The sequence below is a fragment of the Otolemur garnettii genome, unplaced genomic scaffold (genome assembly GCF_000181295.1).
Source record: "Otolemur garnettii isolate 467f Iridium unplaced genomic scaffold, OtoGar3 scaffold00080, whole genome shotgun sequence".
NCBI lineage: Eukaryota > Metazoa > Chordata > Mammalia > Primates > Galagidae > Otolemur > Otolemur garnettii.
The window spans coordinates 5,875,177-5,897,111 of record NW_003852475.1 but is presented as its reverse complement, the minus strand read 5'-3'; the positions used below and the strand labels follow the sequence as shown (position 1 = coordinate 5,897,111).

At 34.6% G+C, this 21,935-nt stretch overlaps 1 protein-coding gene across 1 annotated transcript in view; it reads right to left on the bottom strand.

Moving 5' to 3' along the window:
* THSD7B (thrombospondin type 1 domain containing 7B) overlaps positions 1-21,935 on the bottom strand; it is a 1,042,983-nt gene that overhangs the window by 99,688 nt on the left and 921,360 nt on the right. The gene's annotated exons all lie outside the window — the stretch shown is intronic.

Below are 21,935 nucleotides of genomic sequence, written 5' to 3'. Positions count from 1 at the left end.
ACAATCTCTTCAATAAATGATGTTGGAAAAACTGGATTACCATATGCAGGGATCCCTATCTCTTACTATATACAAAAACTCAAATCATCATCAATTTGAGACTTAAATTTGAGACCCAAAACTATAACAATACTAGGAGATAACTTTCCTGGACACTGGTTTAGGTAAAGGATTTATGAATAAGACCTCAAAAGTGCAGGCAACAACAAAAAAAATAGCCAAATGGGAATTAATTAAAATAAAAAGATTTGCACAGCAAATGAATAATCAACATAGTGAAAAGACAATCTGGGGAATGGAAGAAAATATGTGAATCCAATATGTGACTAATATCTAGAATCTATAAGAAACTCAAACAACTCAATGACAGCAAAAAACTCCCTAAATAATCCCATTAAAATTGAGCAACAGACATGAATAGATATTTTTTAAGAAGACATACAAATGACTGAGAAGTCCATGAATAAATTCTCAGCTTCCCTAATCATCAGAGAAGTGCAAGTCAAAACCATAGTGAGGTATCATCTTATTCTGGTAAGAATGTCTATTCTTTTAAGAGACAAAAAAAAAAAAAAGATTTTGTTGAAGATGTGGAGTAAAGAGAACTCTCATATACTGTTGATGGAAATGTAAATTAGTGCAGTCTCTGTGGAAAACATGATTTCTCAAAGAACAGAAGTAGATCTGTTATCCATTCTAGAATTCCACTACTGGGTATCTACCCAAAAGAAAAGAAATGAAAGTATCAAAAAGATAGCAGTGCTTATATATTGATTTTAACACCACTCACAATAACAAAGACATGGTATCAACCTAAGTGTCCATCAATGGATGAATGGATATAGTATGTCTGATATATATACACAATGGAATATTGTTATTCATTCCTAAAATAGAATAAAATCATGTATTTTGCAGCAACATAGATGGAACTAAAGATTATCATATTAAGTGAACACACCAAGTTCAGGAAGAAAAATACCACACATTCTCATTCATAAGTGGCTCATAAAATATGTGTTCACATGGATACAGACAGTGGCACAATAGATAAAAGACACTCATAAGGGAGAAGGTATAGAAGAAGGGAGGATGACGAGAAACTGGTTAATTGGTACAATGTATGTTATTTGTGTGGTATATACTCTAAGATCCCTGACTTGACTACTATGCAATCTATGCATGTAGCAAAACTGCACATGCATCATCTTTGTCTGTACAAGTACAAAAAAGCATTGTGAAGATACATAATTTATAATCCAAGCAAAGTCCTTTCAATAGATGAATGATGTCTCTCATGTACAATCACAGAATCTGAGGCTCTCACCTGTTTTATAGTACTGTTGGAGCTTGGGAATGAAGAAAGAAGAATGATCCAGGTATACTCCTGAAAAATTTTGTTGATCCTCCCAGGCAATGCTCTTGACACCCTTTGCTGCTTCTCCTTTCACACCCACTACTCCAGTAAAATTGATTTGGAATTTTCTGTATTCCTCATTAGACTGTAAGTTCCTTGAGGACAGGCTTCTTCATCATTGTAGTCCCAATGTGTCATATAACATATATCACATGCTAAGCACTCACTTAATGTTGGGCAAATACGTATATTACAGTATATTTTTGTGGTTTTGTGCCAGACTGCCATCCGCCAGATGTTAATCTGCACGTTCTCTTCTGTATGCAGTATTACTTCAATTTTTTAATTTATTTAGTTTAAAAATCTTGCCCAAAGTCCAGTGCCAAGGTGTACACACATGAAGGAAAGATACCTAAATGCATTACAGCTATTTCTACATCTTAAACTTATTTCTGACAATTGTTTACTCAGCATTGCTATGCACTTGCCTTTCAACACAGAAAGTAGCATTTGGAAAATAAAGCATGTCTCCATTGAGAAGGTCCATTTGAGGTGACTTCTGAAGGGGGAATAATTTTTAACTTCCCCCTTCTTGAGCAGGGGAAGTTAAAATCTATACTTAGAAGCTAATTTGAAGGTCAAAACTCCCATAAGACTCATATCTGCAATTTCAGAATTATTATTGTTTTTCTCCACTATTAGAACTATATGATTAATGTAACTATCTAAAATTTAAAAACTCCTACTGATAAATATGAAGAACTAAGGAATACTAGCGGAATATGAAAATCTAATACAACCAAACATATTACTCACAGTTCACTTAAAATTATACATAGATATCTTTAAAGTAATATGTATATTAAAACACAAATGGAAAAGATGTTAAAACTTAGAATCACATACATTTGAAAATGTTGAAGTGTGAATGAAATTCAACAGGGGAGCATTCTGTCCATTTTGACTTATCAGATTTGCCATTTTATAGAGATGTTGCCTGGCAACTGATGCTGTATTCCTCCCTGGAAGTAAATATATTTTCACATTCTTTTTCCATATAACCAGCTTTGAGGATTGAACAATGCAAAGGACTGGTAAGATAACCTTCATGTACTCTAAATTTATATTAAAATTCAAAGTGATAATCAGGCCTTTTATTCTTCGACATAAAACAAACATTTTAAATAGAATAAAAATCAAAAGTAAGGTGGAATATAGATTACATACATGAGTTTAAAAGTAGTAAGACACAGGGGCTTGATACTAAGATTTTAATAATAGTCATCAGAATGGTGAAATATTGATAGCAAAGATACATCTCACATAGAACAAAGAGGAATAGATTCATTTCAAAAGACTACATTTTATAAGTTCACTTCTTAAAAAGTTGAAATATTTTCTTTTTTCATAACTTCTTCAAGAAAATTCTGTATTTAACTTTCAGAAAGCTGAAATTAGACATATTTATTATAATAAATGAATTTTGGCTCAGATGCAAGTTTTTTTTTAATTTTTTGAGATTAATATTTTTTCTTTAATTTTTTTGTTTTTTTGAGACAAGGTCTCACCATGTTGCCCAGCCTGACATGCAGTGGCTTATTCACAGGCCTAATCATAGTGTCCTATAGCCCATACCTGGGCTCAAGAGATCCTCCTGCTTTAACTTCTGGAGTAACAGGGACTATACCAACATACCTGGTAGGTATTACTCATTTTTTTTTTTTTTGAGACAGAGTCTCATTATGTAGCCCTGGGTAGAGTACTGTGGCATCACAGCTCACAGCAACCTCAAACTCTTGGGCTTAAGTGATTCTCTTGCCTCAGCCTCCTGAGTAGCTGAGACTACAGATGCCCGCCACAATGCCCAACTATTTTCTTATTGCAGTTGTCATTGTTGTTTAGCTGGCCTGGACAGGGCTCAAAACCACCAGCCTTAGTGCATGTGGCTGGTCCATAACCACTGTGCTATGGGTTCCAAGTGGATATTACTCATTTTTGATGCTATTGTAATCTCAAACAAAATCATGTTTGATATTCCAGCAAGTAGTACAAGTCAGTATACTGAACTTCAAAGAATGTCAGCAACTTGTTGAAATCACATAGCATAGTAAGAAGAACAGAGATCAGAATCTAGATATCCCTTTCTTGTCTTTTGGATGCCGAGTACTACATCAAATACTATCTGTAAATTCTTGCTCTATAAATATTAATTAATGAGAAGTATAATTTTATTATTATAATAGTGGCTAAAAAGTCCTCAGCCTCCAGTCTAAATTATATGTATATGAGTGAGTAAAATCATCCAACTCTACTGTTCAGTAATCTGCATGTTCCTAAGTCAAAAGTACCCTAAAGGAAGTTAGGATGGGGATACTGGCAGACATCTGTTTCCTTAAAAATCTAAAGTCACTGACTCTAGAAGTAAAATTCTTTTCTCATCACAGTTCCTTCACCCTGAGATTTACTCTCCAAAATTCACAGTTGATGTGCAGACACTGAAGGTAAGTTTGAGAACACTTTGATAAATACAAGGTACTCTACTAATAATACAGTTGTGTTGCCCATATTGCAATTGTGGGACCCTCTGGGGGAGGAGAGGAGTTCATGCTTTACTGCTCCATGAGACAGTAATTTAGCAAAGCATCATCTGAATAAAAACCAAGGGCCATCAAGTTCCAACTCATGACCAATTATATAAAGGTTGGAGCAACTTAATCAAGCATCACCAAAAACAAATTAAAAATTGGTAGAGCAGAGAGTAGATGATAGACTCTGGAATGTGAGTCAGTGAGGACAAGAAGGGCCAATGCCTACTGAGATAGGGTGTTTGGGGATGTTAGACACAGATATGCAGCACAGAGAAAAATTCGCCATAGCAAGGTGCTATGGTTTGCATGTGTATCTCAAAGTTCATGTACTGGAAACGTAAAGCCCAATGCAACACTGTTGAGAGGTAAGAACTTTGACAGGTAATAAGCCATGAGAGCTCTTCCCCCATCAATGGATTAAAACTATTACACTTAGAATGGGTTCCTTATAAAAGGAATAGCTTGCCTGCCCACCCCCCATCTGTTTTCTTTGCGTTTCTGCTGTGGGATAACACTGCAGGAGGTCCCTTGCCAGATGTTGGCATCTTGATTTGATCTTCCCAGCCTCTAGATGATTTGAAATAAATTTTATTTCTTTATAAATTACCCAGTCTGTGGCATTCTATTATAAAGCCACAAAATGGACCAAGACACATGGATACCCCACTTTCTATTACTATATCTTAGAACTAAACACTGTATTTAAGGATTATTTGGATTGTATTCCCTCAAGGAGCATGATGTGTTCTCTTAGCCTGGAGGCCCAAAGCAGCCAGAAAGTCATGAATGAAAGCAACATAGGTAAATGTGAGGCAGAGGAGGCCACCGCAAATTTGGAAACTCAAACACAGATAACAGGTAAAATTTCAGAGCACTCTATTGAATAGACATGATGTATTTTAATAAGATTAAAATAGCTTGCTACAGTTATGACTGTAACTAGGTAAATCTGAAAGAATAAAGAGTCTGGCTTTAGAATTAGCCTCAATTTCAAAATTTGATCCTGTAACCTCAAGTATTAGAGTTTAATTAGTTATATCATTTCTGTATCTTTTGCTGTCGTTGCTATTAAAAAGGAGCTAATAAAGCTATACTGTGAATATTTAAAGAGATAATGCGTACAAAATGCCTAACACAGGCATTTTTTAAAAAAAAAAAATTCCCTTCTATTTAGAAGAATGATTTCAAGGATATAGAGTCATTCATCACTTAACAGTGGGGATATATCTAAGAAAGGCATTGTTAGGCAATTCCATCACATCATAGAGGATACTCACACAAACCTAGAGTACCTTATTGCTCCTAGATTACAAAATGGTATAGCATGTTCCTATACTGAATACTGTAGATAATTATAACACAAAGGTATTTGCGTATCAAAACATATGTATACGTATAGAAAGGTGTAGTAAAAATAAGACATAGAGGTGAACATTTGTACACCTGTGCCACCGTATAGGGCACTTACCATGAATGGAGCTTGCAGGACAGGAAGTTGCTCTGGGTGAGTCAGTGAGTGAGAGGTGAGTGAATGTGAAGACCTAGGACATTCCTGTACACTTCTTTATAAATAGTGTTCACTTAGGTCATACTATATTTATTTAAAATAACTTTCTTTCTTCAACAATAAATTAACCTTAGCTTAGTGAATGTTTTTACTTTATAAACTTTTTATTTTTTTTAACTTTTTGACTCCGTGATAAAACTTAGCTTAAAACACAAACACATTGTATAGATTCATAAAAATATTTTCTTTGTTTATATCCATAAATAAGCTCTTTTCTATTTAATTTTTTTTATGCTTTAGACTTTTTTTAATAAACTAAGATACAAACACACACATTAGCCTAGGGCTACAAAGGGTCAGGAACATTGATATCACTGTCTTCCACCTCCACATTTTGTCTTACTGGAAAGCCTACAAGGGAATAATAGGAATGGAGACAAAAATCTCCTGTGATGTACTTGCCTGAGGCTGTTTTACAGTTAACTAATTTTATATACATAGAAAAAGTATGCTATAAAATAATGATAAAAAGTATACTATAGTAAAAATAGGCAATAGAAATTTTTCAGCTCCATTGTCATCTTATGGGACTATCTTTGTACATGAAGTCATTGACCAAAACCAGTCATCTCTATTGATTGCAAAGCTGAATGTCCATTTTGCTTCTGATATACCCTGAGTTTTAGTGAAATTGATGGTGATAGGAGCAGACAGAATGTGTTTGAATCAGTTTCTACAAGATAATAAGTGTTTTTATCTGTGTGTGTGTTTGGACCCTTGCACATGTGCATGGGGAGAAGGCAGGGAAGAGAGATAAAGAAGAGATGAGGAGAAGGAGGAGGTGGTGGCTGGAAGAAAGAGAACAAGGAAAGCTGGAAGCTGAGAGGCACTGGAAAATTGTGACTCCTTGCATGGCCATAAACCTGGAAGGAATTTCCGAATTTCCCAGGGAGTATGGCTTAGCAGAAAAAGGGAAAGGAAACATGAATGACAGCCCGACTATGTGTAGTGAGAGTCCCTCTCATGCTTTTGGTTGATTCCCTCTTGTTGTTACACTAAATCCTCCAGCTTCTATTAAGACGTAAAGCTTTATAAAAGCATTTAAAATTAATTTCTTTGAGCTAGATATTTGTCAATATCATATAAGAAGAGAGGAAAAAAACAAGATAAAAATCTCTAAGCTTTTTCTTTAGAGGGCTGCAAATCATTGAATTATGAGTTACACAGATATTTACAAGTAATCTATAAATGCTATTGAAGTGATTTATGACACAAGTGTTCTAACACATTAAAAATATCAGGAAATGTATGTAACTTATTCTCAGGGATGCACATTTACATTATTCCCAACAAGCCATTTATATGGAAACATGCAACCCTTAAACTAAATAGAATGCATCTCTAGTGAGTTTTGAGCAGTTGTAACTGTCTAATAAATTCTCGTATTCTAACTTACTACAAGCCCAGGTAAACGTTACTGATTATCCTGTAAGCACTTTATTCTATCAATTAGAGAACAGTTTGGAGCACATGGCAGAATCTGTAAACTGGGTCCTCAATGACAAAGAACCTGAATGATAAAGAACTTTCTTTCCTGAATTTTGCTAAAGCATGAAAAGGAAAATCTTGTTTTTTTTCCTGATCCTATACTCAAGATTTGTCAGCTGTGGCATCATAATGTATTTCAAGGTTCTGAGGTATCATAGCATATTGGTTAATTCCAGAAAATGTACCATCTAGCAGATTACTTTGTCATTTATCTAATTTGTCCTCTATCCACATAAGGACAAAAATAATGTTGTGGGATTTTTTTTTAGTTAACTGAAACACTGCAGTTAGTTGACAAATACACTGTATCTAGATAAGGTAGACTTGGTTTTGTCTCTGGGGGATACTACATCATCCATCATGTATTTATGCTTTCTGTTTTTCCCCTTTTTTAGTTTGGTAATTTTTCTAGGTTCTCTCTGTGCTCACAAGATATGTGAATTTTGCCTCTTTGCCTACTTGTCCTAGCAATGGAGGTCAGTTTTCTGTCTATTGCAACTGTATACTGCTTTGTAAGCTTTCTTACTCTGTAGACCTACCTTTCTTTTCTTCAATAAACTTTGTTTCATGCTTGCTTAAAAAAAAAAAAAGACATGTAACTTTTTTCCAGACTTTCTCAATTCAATAATTTCATTCTTTCTTGACCCCCACAGTAAGACTTAAAGGCTGGAATATACTAGACTATTTTTCATTGCTGTTTTTTCCACTTATAGAAATGATTTTTTCTTCACTAATATTCTAATTTTAGTAAGGATTAGAACTATGTAATATTTATCTTCAAAAGTATCAAACAATATAAAAGCTCCTAAAAATACACTAAATATTTAATAAATTGAATTAAACTATTAAATGGAAATTTAATCACATTCTTAGTCTAAAGGTTTTTGTAATAATTTAAGTTATTTTTTGAAAGTTTTTTGTTTAATAAATAATTCAGATGATATAAATATATAAATATTTATTGACTGATACATATGGAAATGTGTATTTTTGACTATACAAATATATTTTAGAATATTTCTTCCAAAAGGCAACCAGTAAAAAGAGAAATAAACCTGCAAAAGATAGTCAATTTTCTGTTTGAAAGTAAAAGTTGAATATTACCAAAGCTTAGCCAAAATAGTAAATCTATAATTCAATTTTTTTGGATTCATGTTTGAGTTAAACAAATGTTGATTTATAATTGTATACATAATTTAAACAAATGTTGATTTGTAATTATATAAATAAGACAACTAAAATATCAGAAACCAGGAAGCATGTTTAGGTGTGTTACTCCACATCACCCCCTTTGAGAAAATGTTTATAGCATGTTGTTAGAATGTATCTACTTTAGGGCTGCCTAGTTAGCCATGTGCTATAAATATAGATAGCACACCAAGACTTATGAAGCTCAACACAATAATTTATTCTTATTACTGTCTATGAGAAGATATGGCGTAGAATGGAGAAACTTTGACAGACGGAAAAAAAAAGAGCAGGTGTAGCATTTTTATAACTTCTTGTAATTAAATCTTGTCACTTTGGAATAGAGAGAAATACAGGAAAATCAGGAAAAAGAAAAAGTTGTATTTTTGAGGATATGACATATGCTAGAATGACAAATTATAGTAAGGAAAGGAATTCATCTCATAAAGGCTGGAAAAAATTCATTTGCCACAGAAAAAGAGTGGTTGTGGCACTAGTGAATTTAGCATAATAGAGCCATCTAAGGTTAATTTTTAAATTAATCGACTATCTGTATAGTACCAACCAGCAATGGGGAAAGTAAAAATAACAATACAATTTTATTTACAATAACATCAAAACATGAAATCACAGTACTAAATTAAGGTATGCATTGATAATTACAAAACATTGCTGAAAAAAATTAAGGAAGACCTTAACAATGGTAAGATATGCCATGTTCATCAACTGCAAGACTATTCTTAAGGTATCCAAAGAATAACTTTCCAAATTCATCTGCAGATTCCATTGTAATATCAGTAAAAAAACATAGCAGAATTGCTAATTCATTCTAAAATTTATATAGAAATACAAAGATACATAATAGCTAATCTTGAAGAATGACCACAAATGGAAGATTTATATTACTGGATTTTGAGACTTACTCTCAATCTGTAGTAATGAAAACAGTGTGATATTGGTATAGGGATAAATAAAAAGACCCTCGAATAGACCAGATGATCTAGAAGCAAACACATAACTGTTCCTTTCATGGTCTAGAAAGGCAACAGTGCATCGTGAAGAAAGTCTTCTTAACAAACAGTGCTAAGGAGACTGACCCTCTGTATGGGAGGGAGGAGCATTAATCCTATAGCAGATAATCTTGATGCCCCATTCAGACTCCTGTGGATATTTTTACCATCTCTGTGCACCATTTTCTCCACTTCTGCACTATTTGCTACTAATGACTTGTAAGTGAGACGCTCCGATGATTGCCATCAGACACTTATCTCACCTTTCAAGAATCCTAAGAAGAATCAATAGTGCTTAAAAGATTTAATCCCCAGTCCCAAACAGGCAGCCTGCCGCTGGTGCATGACTAGTGGCAGGAGACAATCTACATCCATTGCCTCAAAAAGGTCATCTCTGTGGTGTAATTAGATTCCAGAGTCCCTTTTAAAATCAGGCTGAATCTGGGACTTCATTAGAAATGGCAGTCTTACTGGGCTTCTTTTCCATTTTAGTCCTGCTTCCTCACTACCTTACTGGTTGCTCCTGAGAACATTTAATGCTTCTTTAATAAATCACCTGCAATCAATTAGCACAGGAGCCACCTGAAGAAGAACTCAAACTAATATACTATGTAGTCCTTTGCCATTCCATATGCATAATTTATTTGAGATGGGCAATATATCTCAACGAGAAAACTAAACCTATACAACTTTTAGAGAAAATATAGAGGAATGCTTTTACAGCTTTGGATTAGGAAAAGATTTCTTAGGCAAAAAAATATGTTAACTATAAAATAAAACAATAAATTGGACATGGCTGGATGTGGTGGCTAACACCTATATTCCTAGCACTTTGGTAGGCCAAGATGGGTGGATTGCCTGAGTTCAGGAGTTTGAGACCATCTTGAGCAAGGGTAAGACTCTATCTCTACTAAAAAATAGAAAAAAACTAGCCAGGTATTGTGGTGGCTGAGGCAAGAGGATTGCTTTAGCCAAAGAGTTTGAGGTTGCAGTGACCTATGTATGACCCCACAACATTATACCCAGGGTGACAGAGTGAGACTTTGTCTGAAAAAAATAAAAAGAACAATAAATTGGGCATAAACAAAACTAAAATACTCTGCTAAAATAAAACAAAGCATTATAAAGAAAATTAAAAAGCTGAAAATATGCACAAGGCATATATTTGACAAAAGACAATAATAAAATAAATTGTCATTAATGAATAAGTGATTTGAACAATAATTTTACAAATAAGATATCTTAATGGCCCATAAGATGATGAAAAATTATTCAGCACCATTAGTTGTCAAGAAAATAGAAATTAAAATCATGATGAGATATTACTACATACCCAACAGAAGTAAAATTTAATAAGAGAAAAACACTTGTAAACACCAAATGCTGATGAGGTTGTAGTAGAACTTGAACTTTCATAAATTTCTGAAAGTAGTGTAAAGTGATGCAATAATTTTGAAAATTGACTGAGCATTTATAATAAGCATGCACCTATCCTGTAACTTATCTATTCTATTCCTAAATATGTGCATAAAACAAGTGAATGCATGTGTTCACAAATGTTTCTTACAGAATGTTTATTCCTAATAATAAACTAGAAATGACCCCAATGTCTATTATCAAGGGAATACATAAATAAATTATACTATTTTCTTTTTTTTTAATTGCCCTTAGTAGAGGGCTGTGGCATCACACTGCTCACAGCAACCTCCAACTCCTGGGCTTAGGTGAATCTCCCACCTCAACCTCCCGAGCAGACAGGAACACAGGTGCCCGCCACAATGCCTAGCCATTTTTTTATTGCAGTTTGGCAGGGTGGGGTTTGAACCCACCACCTTCGGCATATGGGGTTGGGACCCTACCCACTGAGACACAGGCACCACCCCACCATGAAATACTATTTAGTAACAAGAAGAACTAGTAACTTCAATAACACATAAATTTCAAACATATTATGCTGAGCAAAAGAAACTAGATACAAAAGAACTGTGTGGTTTTATTTACATAAAGTCCAAGACATAATGTTGAGATAATGAGATAAAAAAGGGTGCATAATGTATTATTCCAATACATGAAATTCAAGGCAGGCAAAATCAATAGATGAAAGAGAGGTGGCTAAATTTGAGTAAGGAACTATGCACATACACTGAAAGATAGAATCAAAGATCTGGTGGTGGGCTGAAATTGCTTTATATTTTTATGTTTGATAGTTAATATGATATCTGAGAAGTAAAAAATGCATCAACTCCTACCCTTAATATCTATTCATTCTAATGTATAAAATTCACAGATCATCAAAAGGCTATTAAAATTTTCCCTAGAATTGGAGAGAAAAATGAACATGTAAATCCCTAAACCATGCAAGTGTGGATAATAGAAAAATGCAGCTTGAATAAAGATGCATCCAGTAATTAGTGAAAATAAGAGGTAAGTGAGAAATAATAGTTACAGTTGTAAGATACAGTAAAGCACTTAAATTTGAATTTTTTTCATTATGAACTGAACAGAAATTCAAGGTATTCTAACTTGCTTGCAGTGATTTTTCATAGTTAAAATATAACAATTAGAATATCACATTCTTAAAAGCAAAAACAATTCTAATAGAAAAATATTATCATTTCTATGTGGAAATCTACAAATAATTTTATGATTATGTAAGATATAAAAGCAGAAAAAAGAATTAATTACTTAGATCTATAATTTGAGATTATATTGACAGAGAATATTTGACAGATTTAGAAAAAAAGTTATTTTTTTTTTTTAAGACAGCATCTCACTATGTTGCCCTTGGTAGAGTACCATGGCATCATAGCTCATGGCACCCTCAAACTCTTGGACTCAAGCGATTCTCTTATCTCAGCCCTCCCTTATAGCTGGAACTGCAGGCACCCACCACAAAGTACAGCTATTTTGTTTGTTTTTTTGTTTTGCAGGGTCTGCTGGGTTCAAACCCACCAGCCCTGGTGCATGTGGCCGGCACCCTAACTGCAGAGCTTCAGTTAGTATACTGAAGGTATACTGTGGTTAGTAATACCACAAGTTAGTATTTTTAATATTAACCTTTAATATTAACCTCTTAACAAGGTTCATAATTTAATGTTTTGTTCATAAATTTGTATGCAGAGAAATATATGTTGGATATTTTTTATAAAAATGAAAGATAATTCATACTAATATTAAATCATTCAAATGCTCAAACAAAAATAAGGCAAAGACCATAAAGCCACTGGAAAAAATAGAACTATCAAAATTATTTTCTTTAATCAGAGAACACAAAAGATGAAAGTTATAGCAATTGAAATAAATTTTGAATACTGCCATGAAGAACAAAAATGTTAATTTATAATTGTAATAGAAGTCTTCTTTACAAGAAAGAAAATTAGAAAAACAAAAGATTAGTGAAGATAGACACATACACACACACACAAAAAAGAAAGGAAAGTGGCAGGTGGTGCCCCTACTTCAGTGGGTAAGGCTCTGGCCACATACACCAAGGCTGGCCTGTTTAAACTGGATATAAAAGAAAGGAAAGTGGCAGTGTCTATCTCAAGAAAAAATAAACAAACAAACAGAATTCAAGGCCAAAAGTTCTGATGAAACCAAGATCAATGAAACTTTATAGAAGCAAACATTTTGAACCTCATTGTGCTAAATAACATGCTATCAAACCATAAGAAAATAACATTACTATAAAAGCAAGGCAAATTTGACAGAAATATAATTATAATAGCATAATTTAATTGAATGCTGTTAGTGTATAAGTTTTTGATTGGTTATCAACAAATAGACAAAAATATTGAAAATATAATAAATAGAGCTCAGGTTTTGAATTTATATGTATTCTAAGAAAAGCAATAATTCATTTAGTGAATTTATCATTAATATCCTCAATTGCATTTGGGAGTTTGTGTGTGTTGGCTTTCAACTTTCTTAGATCTCATTGAGTTCACTTGAGATCAATATTTTAAGTTCTTTATCTGACATTTCAAAAATTTCCTTTTCATTGGAGTCCCTTGCTGGAAAGCTATTGTGATCCTTTAGCAATGTTTGCACTCTTTTTTCATACTTTCAGAGTTTTTGCACTGATTTTTTCTCATCTGACAAAGCTGTCACTTCTTGTTTTTGACTTTACTTTTATTTACATGAAACTTTTTCTTTTTCTCTTATGGAATTGACTTTGTTAGATAAGGACCTTTGGCTCTCAGTTAAACCATACAAGAGATAAGGGATTAATATCCTATCTCTAGTCTTCTTAGTCAGCCAAAAATATTGTGGTCCTACAAAATTAAGCTTCATAAATAAAGGAGATATAAAGTCTTTCCAAGGTAAGCAAACAATAAGGGTATTAGTCACTCTAGACTTGCCCTACTAGAAATGTCCAAAAGTGCTCTAAAAATCAAAAAAAAAATGGTTGATAACAGTATAAAATCACTCAAAAGTAAAAATTAGGGCCAGGCATTGTGGCTCATGACTGTAATTCTAGCACTCTGGGAGGCTGAGGCAGATGGATTGCTTGAGCTCATGATTTTGAGACCAGTCTGAGCAAGAGTGAGATCCCATCTCTACTAAAAATAGAAAAACTAGGCAGGCACTGTGGCACACACCTGTAGTCCCAGCTACTTGGTGCTGGGAGAATGGGGACTGAAGACACCATTCTTGGCAAAGGAAAGCACCCCCAGAAAAGAGGAAAATTAAAAAGTAAGCTGAGTGAGTCAGAACAAAGAAAAGTCAACTAGTTTACATTTAAGCTAGCCATTGCTAGCAAGCTTCCTGCCTTTTCTGAAATTTTAGCCTGTTGGGAATATAGCTTACAAACACCCCTGCTGGGTCTGTGAGTACTCTGAGGAAAAATGGTCAAGAGATACATTAACTGGGTAATTTTCTGCCTAGTAAACAGACAAAGCAGAGATTGTAGAGATTTGCATTTGCCTGGGGCAGAGATCTAGGAAGTAGCTTGAGCCCTGAGATACGGGTTGAAGAGCTTATATCCTTTATCACAGAGGAAGATCCTCCATGGTGGTGATGGGGGGATAATTCCTCCCTCCCATTAATTCCTTAGAGGAGAGCAAAGCTGGTGGGCTTTTACTCCACAGGGAACTAGCAGAGTTTAACACCTCCCTAGAAATCTGTGTGTGTGATCTCAAGCAGGAAACTCTCCAAATAAAGGCTCGGATTTCAGATTTCTTAAGGCTACTCTTAAGGTTTAAAATAATAATAATAGAAGATGATATGCTCAATTAGAGAAACTACTGGTGTCTTTGTTCTCCCCCCATCTTACCCCTCTGGGCAAATAGACTTCAATAAAAGCAGAGTGGTGCAAACACCTGGGGCTATTGCCAGAATCCCACAAATAGGCAATGGACCCTTGAGCTCCCACTTTTATTTTTTATTTTGTTTATTTATTAGTTTAGAGACAGAATCTCACTTTATTGCCCTTGGTAGAGTGCCATGACATCACAGCCCACAGCAACCTCCAACTCCTGGGCTTAGGCAATTCTCTTATTTCAGTCTCCCAAGTAGCTGGGAATACAGGCCCCTGCCACAATGCCTGCCTATTTTTTTTTTGTTGTTGTTGTTGTTGTTGTTGTTGCAGTTTTTGGCAGGGGCTGGGTTTGAACCCGCCACCTCTGGCATATGGGGCTGGCGTCCCACTCCTTTGAGCCATAGGAGCTGCCCTGGTTATTTTTCTGTTGCAGTTTGGCTGGGGCTGGGTTTGAACCCGCCACCTTCAGTATATGGTGCCAGCGTCCTATCCACTGAGCCACAGGTGGCATCCTACCCACTGAGCCACAGGTGCTGCCCTACAGTTCTTATAAAAGAGTAACACAAGAAAGAACACAAATCAACTAGGTAACAATCATCAGGGTAACTGGAACTGTCTTACATATCATATTAACAATGAATGTAAATTATCTAAATGCCCACTTAAAAGATATAGGATGGCAAAATGGATAAAAATATACAACCCAAATTGTATATTTGGTTTTCTTCCAGAAACCCAATTAACTCTTAAAGATTTTCATAAATTCAACATGGAAGGAAATATTCCATGCTAATGAAAATCAAAAGCAAACAGGAATAGCTATTCTTATATCAGATGAAAGAAATGTTAAGTCAACAATAAAAGAAAAGACAAAGATTTCATTTATTATGATAAAGGGATCAACTGAACCTAAATATATAACAATCCTAAATACATACTCAACTAACACCAGACCACCTAGATTCATAAAACACATATTACTAGACTGAAAATAGAAATAAACAACCACTTCTCATGGAGAGGGACTTCAACACTCCACTGACAGAAATAGACAGACCCCTCAGGCATAAAAACAACAAAGAAACACTAGACTATCTTAATCTTCATTATGTTCGTATTGTCCTTTAAATCCTAGAGCAAGTTTAAATACTCAAAATATATATTATAGCTGTTTTTAATTCCTTGCCTTCACATTCCTGGTTCTACTTCTATTGACTGATTATTCTCTTGGTTATGGGTCATATGAATAGTATTGAGGTATAAGAGAACATACTGAAAATGTACATATTATAGGAATGCAGCTTAATTACTTTCCACAGTGTGAAAATATCTACATAACAAGATCTGAGCTCAAGAAACAAAATATTAACTAATAAAAAAGAAATAAACTACCTAGACCCCTACATGTCCCTCCCCCTTCCCATCACTACCCACTCCTAGACATTGTGAGCATTCCATTGTTGAATGTTTGGGAGTTTTGTGTTTTATCCGAGTGTGCTGAAGTTTGCTTTGATAGGCAATAAGTAATCTGTGTATCAGCTTGATCCTTCTGCGGTTTGTCTTTAAATTTAATTAGGGAAGTTCTGCGGTAGACTAGAATCTTAAGGCAATTAGCTCTCTGAAGGCATAAATAATCCTTGTTGCCTTACTATCAAATGGTCTGAGTAGTTGAAGAGATATCTCTATTCATGCTGCATGGAATGAAATTATCTCCTAGACCTGTGTGAAGTTTAGAATGTGTACATCCTGCACCTCCTCAGAGGTCATTCTTTGCCTGAACTCAGGAATTTCAAACACGCATATGCAAATTAGTATTTAGCCAAGAACTCAAAGAAATGGCACACACACAGGTATATAGATTTCTTTCTTTACCTAACAGCTATCTTTTCACTATTTTGCCCCTCAAATTTCAGCTTTCTCCCCTTCTCAGTCTGTGTTCTCTGGATCCTCACCATGATCTTGTTGGGATCTCTTCCCTTGCACCACTTTTCAAAAGTGCCTCCACCAGCCATGGTGATTTTAAGACTCAATTCACTTGGTTTTCCTCCTTTATTGATCATAACCCCATCTACTTGTTTTATGTATTTTGTCTGTTTTATGTATTTTGCTCTTTTTAAAGTTGTTTGCAATGAAAGTGTAAGTGTAAGTCTAAAGCAATCCAAATAAGTTCAATGATACTCTATTACTAAAAGAAGTAAAAGTTCTCAGTTCTCTTAAATTCTTTTTTTCTTTATCAAATCATAACTGTGTACATTAATGCATTTATGGGGTGTAATGTAATGTGCTGGTCTGATATACAATGTAGAATGCTTATATCAAACTGATTAACATTCAACCAAACTTTTAATCATGCTGGCCTAATCATTAATATATTAATTAACTTTAGGTATTAAAATTATATTTTTAATTTTTTGAGAATTCTAATTTTATAAGGTATGAAAAGTATTAGAGTTATGTTCACTTGTGATTAATTATTACATTTTAGGCATATTTATAGACACATAGATGATATGATACAAAACGTGGAGCATGCCTTAAAGCAGGGGTCCTCAAACTTTTTAAATAGGGGGCCCTCAGACCATTGGAGGGCCAGACTGTGAGCCCTGGGATGAGTTGGCTGCTAAGAAGGACAGGCAGTGGTGGCTAAAACACCTGGAAGGCTGGATAAATGTCCTAGGCCGGCCACATGTGGCCCACAGGCCGTAGTTTGAGGATACCTGCCTTAAAGTCTGCTAGTAGGAAAAGAGAAGTGAAGAGGGGAAAAGAGATAAGTTGAACACCGTTTGTTGTTTGTAGATAATTGTTAAAGCTGAATGACCAATGTATAGGGCTTATTATACTACTTTTTTCTAACTGGGAATTTCTTTTATAAGATAGAGATATAAGACTTCCATATAAGTCTTATATTTTACTTAAAGTTGATAATATTAAGAAACAAGAAAATATCAGAACGTGAAAGAATGATAATAAACATATTAAGTTTCAAAAACAGGAGCAGCCCTAAGACTGTATTTATTAGATTGTCATTTGCTGGTCCAATGTATGAAACAAGGCATCCTTCCTGCAGGGCCTCATGTGGCTCTGGACATAAAAATGGCTCTGAGTGATACTACTTCTCACTGTGCACAGGCATAAAATATTCCACAAGTTCCTGAGTAATTAATTATTGTCATGTAAAAAGAGCCAATAACAATTTTGCAGAAGCAACCAGAATTTGAAGGCCAGATTATATTAATAGAAAATTATCATTATTCTTTGCCTCTGGCTTTCAGCTGCAAGTTAAAGGAAAGCACTAGGCAGTCTGAGGGTCTTGACCATTAGGCATGTCCTCCAGAGACAAGCACAGGTTGCCACCTGCATTTTAAAGACTGTTAGCTGAGGTTGAGGAAGTGCTTGGAGCTGAGCACGAGACGTTGGAGTAAATTGCTTCCCTGAAATACAATTTACAGAGGTGATGCTAAGGTACTGAAAATGCTGAGTCTTCAGGAATAAATTGTTCCAACCCTTTCCCAAGGTAACACTGAAGCACAGTGCAGAAAAAGGCATTTTTATTAACCTCAAATGCTTAATTATGAATCATTTATCAGAGAGCTGGTATGAAATTCTTTTTTTTTGTTTGTTTGTTTTAAAGCATTTTGTATTCAACTGGTATATTCTACATACATAAAGAGTTATGGAAAAGAATAAAACTCAAGGGAAAAAAGGTATATTTTGGAAACATAATATTCAGACTATGATAGAATCCAGATTCCATTCTACTTAAGTTCTATGTGCTGTCTTTGCAGTCTTTCTTTTGTGATCCTTCTTCAAAGGTTGTCCTGCTGATAATGGTAAGATTTGAGTCATTGTTTAATCCTGAGGTTTCCTTTGGAACGCTGTTAAGTGAGTCTCCAATTCCCACTGTTTAAGGGGATGCCTGATCATAGTTCTAGGCATTCCCTGATGTTTGCAGCTAGGGGTGAATCAAAGTTCCAAAAGTGCTCAACCTAAGTCTCCTTTCTGGAGAGGGCTTCCAGTCTTACTTATGCAAAGTATACATCAGTTTGAAAATTCATTTCCAACACCCTCTTTCTATCAATATTACTGTTTAAGAAATTCCTTCAGCAAGGCTCCAAGAAGAGCATTAATTAGAAAATATGTTACTTAATGGAAAAGTTCTGTAAGGATTTATAGCATAAATGAAGATAACTATCTATTCTTTCAGATACATTGGGCTGAGCAATTTCAAATGTTCTAAGTTATCTGTATCTAGAAATTTATAAACCTCTCTTAAAAAATGTACAATTCTACGAATACTCACTGTAGTAATTTTGAAGTTTACAGGATCAGAAAAAAAATTGGAAATATTATTTAGAAAAAAATATTGGGCAATAAATAATGAGCTATTCAATACAAGTATATATACATATATATATGTACACATGTGCATGTATTTACATACATGAATGCATTATTCACACATATACTTTAAAAAAGTAAATGCCAGTGGGAAGATTATTATATTCCATAAAACTTCCTTCCATATGAAACCATCCTACAAAAGTGAGAATGCTGAAGTAAAAAATGTGTGTGAATGTGTGTATGTTATGGGAGAAAGAAAAAACAAGAACATGAAACAAACGAAATGTATGGTTTTCCGTTGTCTTCAAATTCCTTCTTGAATTTTTTGTTTTACTTGATTCATTTATAGTCTCCAGTTCTTCCCAGCACAGTTTTGAATGTACTGCCACCTGTTTCCTGTTTCCCAACTTCATTATCAACAATATAAGGGGAAGAGGGCTTTGATTTTGCTGTTCTTCTTCTCCTTTTCATAATCTTGTATTAGGTAACACTCTGTGGTATTGATTTTATACATATTCTCTCTAATTCTTAAACAATCTGGAAAAATAGCTGTCATTGTCCTCATTTCCTGGTAAGAAATCTATAACTCAGAAGTTCAAGTAACTTGGCACAATCATATTTATAAATATATTAAAGTTATTTGTGTTTTAGCTCCAAAGGGCCCTGGCAAGAAAAAACAAAAAAAAAAACACCCAAGATGCAGAGAATTGGTTCTAATAACATAGGTCATACTGCAGACTATAAAGGAGAATTTGGCAAAATAGTGGCAAACATTAAATTGGCACATAGTATAGAGAATAAGAAGAATTGTTTCTTTTATTTAGAGATGCATAATGAAGCACTAATTAAACTTCAGGCACAATGATCCAGCTTGATGCCTTTGCTCTCATCATCATCAAGTACTCATTAAGGTTCTGTGATGTTCCAACTAATTAACATTATGCAACTTATATAGAGATAGGGAAAATAATCAGGTATGAGCCCTGATTGCCATTTCTTTTTTTATTTTAAAGTCTCTTCATTTACACTGGAGAGCCCCTGAGAAAAAATAGGGCCACTGTGGTCAGACGTGAGTGACTGTGGTGAAGTGTTATAAAACTGAGAGTTACATGTAGTTTTCAGCATAGCGTTGGTTACATGAGATATGTTTAGTGAGTTATTATTATCATAACCTTTCTTATGATTTAATTCAGAACGTATAGTACAAAAGACATTGATGATTTAACTCAGAAGGTATAGTACAAAAGACTTTCATGCTGACAAGCCAGTGCCTATGTCATCTTCTAGACATATGATAGGAGAATATTAGAATTTTTAGAATATTTCCTCTACTTTCAGTTTATAAACACTCCAAGAAATAAAATGATTATGTTTAGAAAAACAAACCATAAAAACATAGAAACCCAAAGGAGGCAAATGCAGAATGCTAAGCCATCCCAGTAGTATCTACGATGCTCCTACAATAAAAAATTTAACACCAGTGGCGAAACACCTTGGCTTAAGAGGGCAGTGTTTTCACTGCAAAGTGATTAGAGCTTAATGAAGTCTTCTGTGGGTGATTATGAAAAAAAATATGGGGAAGATCATGACCTTACATTTAATTAAAGTTCTTCGGGTTGCTAATTCTTCCACAGGTTGATTAATAGAGAGTGGGTGCCAGCACCCTTTTAAAAGTGTGAATATATGTACTTAGTAATGGAACAATCATACAGACTGGTACTTGGGTCATTAGGAAAGTTTTGAGGTACACAGAAATTGAGAAATGTAAAATCCATGTGGCCAGAAACAAATGAAGCCCCCCCAGCAACACTGATAAAACGAGCAAATTGCAACTTGCACAGGTGAATCTGAAAGGACACGGTCTACTGTGTTTTCTGGATGTGAAATAATGGACCATACACAGTCTGTTTAAAACCTTCAGTAGTGACTTATGTATGACATAACCTGCTTTGTTTTTAAACTAAATATTACATTTATTTATTTATTATCAGTTTTTTTATTTTTTAGATAGAATTGCACTCTGTCGCCCAGGTAGAGTACTATAGTGTCATCATAGCTCACAATTAATCTCAAACTCTTAGGCTCAAGTGATCCTCTTCCCTCAGCCTCTCAAACAGCTGGGACTACACATGCCTGCCATGAATCCTGGCTAGTTTTTCTATTTTTTGTAGAGACAGGGTCTTGTTCTTGCTCAGGCTGGTCTTGAACTCCTGAGCTCAAGCTATCCTCCCAGAGTGCTAGGATTATAAGCTTGAGCCACTGCACTTGGCCTAAATATTACATTTTAAAGAAAGAAAAGTATGGAGTCTAAATCTACCTTAATGATTTCAAGATAAGTGAGCCAAGACTATATTATCTCCAGATGAGGATCAGTGAGCTGCCTGCAAAGATGGGGTGCTGAGTTATCTCTCTATCTTAAGGGATAGGGTGTTGGGCTGTCCCTGTCCTAAAGGGTAGTGTTCTAGGCTATTCTGCTGACCTAAAGGATGGGGTACAGGGATTCCCCCTGCCCTCAAAGATGGGATACTGGGCTGTCCCCTGCCCTAAAAAATGGAGTGCTGGGCTGTTCCTCATTCCTTGACCTAAGGATGGGGTGCTGGCTGTCCTCCTCCCTGAAATGCTATAACTAAGTAGGATTAGTGCAAGGACTAAAGGGAATAGTTTCTCCATATGCCTTGCACAAAATAGTCAATAAGTGTTAACTTTCATTATATTCAAGTTATACACAAAATAAATACTTAGTACCAAGCATCCCACTCTTACAAATTATTCTTTACTAGTGCCTTTTCATCTTGATATTGTCTTGCCTTCTAAACAACAAATAAAAAGTAACAACATAGGAAAATCTCTTTGAAAAAAGAAATCACAGAAATATCAAAGACAAGGCTGCAATATTTAATCAAGAATCAATAATTTAAATGGCAAGCATGGGATCTTAACTGATATTAAAGGTATTTTCCATTTCTACACAAAGATTTCCCTCCCCAATCTTACTACAAATTGTCAGTATGACACTTGAATTAAAATTATCCTAATTTTTCATTTGTAATGTTTGAAATCATATAATATGTTCCTAATTCCCATTTTATTTTTTTTTTAATTTTTGTGCATCATAATCTACATTTAAAATATCAGA